Consider the following 2,437-nt stretch of genomic DNA (forward strand, 5'->3'; position numbering starts at 1 on the left):
ACCTTATTAAAGTTTTTGGTTCAATATTTGCTTATTATGATCATTTTAATTTCTTGAGTAGCCATTTACAAGAGGTCTGAGGCTTCCCAGGTGCGTTTGAACCAATACCAGAACCTTGCCTCTACTCCTGCTACTGAAAAGGAATATCGAGCAGTGATATCAAATGCCAATATGTTGGCACGTGGTCTAATAAAGAAGGGCCAATATTTGGCTCTAAAACCTTGAGGTCCTCCCAGAAAGAGGCTTCTCGCCACCATAGAGGAGGTCGAGGAAGAGGAAGAGGTCATTCCCTTGGTGCATAGACTCCCTTCCCAGGACGATCTAGATAATAACTCAGGTTGAGCGGAGTTTGGGGCAGCAACTGACACCTCTGGGAAGGGTAACAATGATAATGATATTAACCGAGTTGCTGCCAGCTATATATTAGTTTTCCATGACCCAAAGAAAGTTTTGACTATGCATCATGAGGACCCATATAAGGACGTCACCCTTCAGCAATGTGTTGACCTCCTGGTCCCTTGCCACGATTTTAGCCTTCCCAAAATGATCATAGTTATAGATAGCACTTTGCACATTAAGTATACATTTTTTGAACAATATGGGACAAACATTCGACCTGGGTACCCTCTAGATTTATGAACCTTTTACCCAGTCGCACGGCAGCCCGAGTATGATTTGAGTTTGGATGAAGAGCTAGGGTCTGAAAGGATGCTCGAAGTAGTGTTGTTAGAATCTCTTCTACCCCAGTTTTTAAGGAGTTAGAGGTTCCCCAAGTAGTTAGCCCGACCCCCCATCCAGAACTAATTATCGTAGTTTCCTCCTCTGGTTTAGAGGGTAGGATTCTTCTTCTTTTACTTATTTATTTTTTCTTAATTACGATTTATCTAATCCTCTTTTTATCAATTTGCAGAGGATGACATGGATCTCAAAAGTGCCTTTAAGACTAGATCCGGTCCTGCCGTTATGAGGCAGCGGGTTTTGAAGAAGGCCACCTCCAGGGCTGGAGCTTCAACGGGAACTCAAGCCCAGGCCAAGGAAACCACGTCCTCCCAATCTCAAGCTTCAACGGTAACAATCAAGGATACTCCTCCCCCAGCTCCCCCGATGACTAATTCTGTAGTTCCCCAGATTATCAAAGAAGCTCCTCCTATTGCCATCACAACTCCTCATATCTAGGTGGGAAAATTTCTCTTCCATCTCTGAGCTTCGTTCCAGGGCCTTACCAGTTAAGTGGTCGTACACCTCAATCAACTCTTCGTTAAGGAGATGGAATCAAAGGAGGGAGAGGCCACCCCATCCGTTTTGAACTCTGCCTTGGGGATGTGTATGACCGTGAGTTCCATTGATTCTTTCTCAAAAGTTATCCCATATTTTCCATAGTCTAACCCTTCATTTATATTTCAATGCGGTCATGTTTTGCCCAGATCCGGGTTGGAGAATGGATGTGTTCTGCCCTTGTTGTGGCAGCGAAATTCACAAAGGACCTAGACGAGGTTAGGGACAGGTACAAGTAGATCGAGGATGTAGCCTCTAAGGAACTGGAGCGTGCTCGCGAAAAGACTCGACAACTTGAGGCAGATCTGGAAACCTCCAGAAACAATGAGAAGATCACCAAGGTGCAGGCCATGGAAGTGATCCAAAGCTATGACCAGCTTCAAGGGAAAGTCAAGGAGCTCCAATTGAAGGGCAAGAAAGCCGATGCACAAGTCAAGGATCTCCAGCTGAAGGTTAAGGGAGTTGATGCAGAGCTGACAGAGTCTTTGGAATAAATGTTCTACAAGGTTTGGTGCTTTAACCAGGAAGGCGACTTCTCCTTCTTGGACGTCAAGTTGTGGAGGTGATATTTTGCAAAATTCTAGTGTCAGCTGGCGAAAGAACTTGTCGAGACAGTGGACATGACCTTGAGGGCTGGTGGAAATGAAGGGGAGGATGAGGTTTCTTCTCATTAGCAAGTTTCCGGAGCTCAGAGTTGAAAGCCTCATCCATTTATGCTTTATATGTTTTTCTTTTTCTTTGGGATATAAATTTTTTATCCCTTGTAATAAGGTCTTATAGGTTGAGACAATTTTCCTTAGGGCTCTATTCGAGGTTATTTATACTCATTTTATATTTACTAAACCACAACCTTTATGCTTTTTCCCTTCTATTTATTGTTATTGTGTTTCTAAACCCTTTAAGTTTTCATACACATGTATAGTTATAGGGAATGCTTCAGATCGAGGAATATGCGTGATAGCTGACCAGTTGCTTCTCAGGTTGCAGACCTGGTTATATCTAGGGTTTTAATTGCCTTGTTGCATGTACCTATTAGTATTTAGGCCTCATACCTGGTTTAGTCCAGGGTTTTTCCTTTGCTTTGAACTTTCTTAACTTAGTTCATATTCAGAATTGTCTTGTAAACTCGAGCTTTATAAAGCTGCAAAATTTCCAAATTTCC

This window comes from Humulus lupulus, chromosome 1, assembly GCF_963169125.1.
Source record: "Humulus lupulus chromosome 1, drHumLupu1.1, whole genome shotgun sequence".
NCBI lineage: Eukaryota > Viridiplantae > Streptophyta > Magnoliopsida > Rosales > Cannabaceae > Humulus > Humulus lupulus.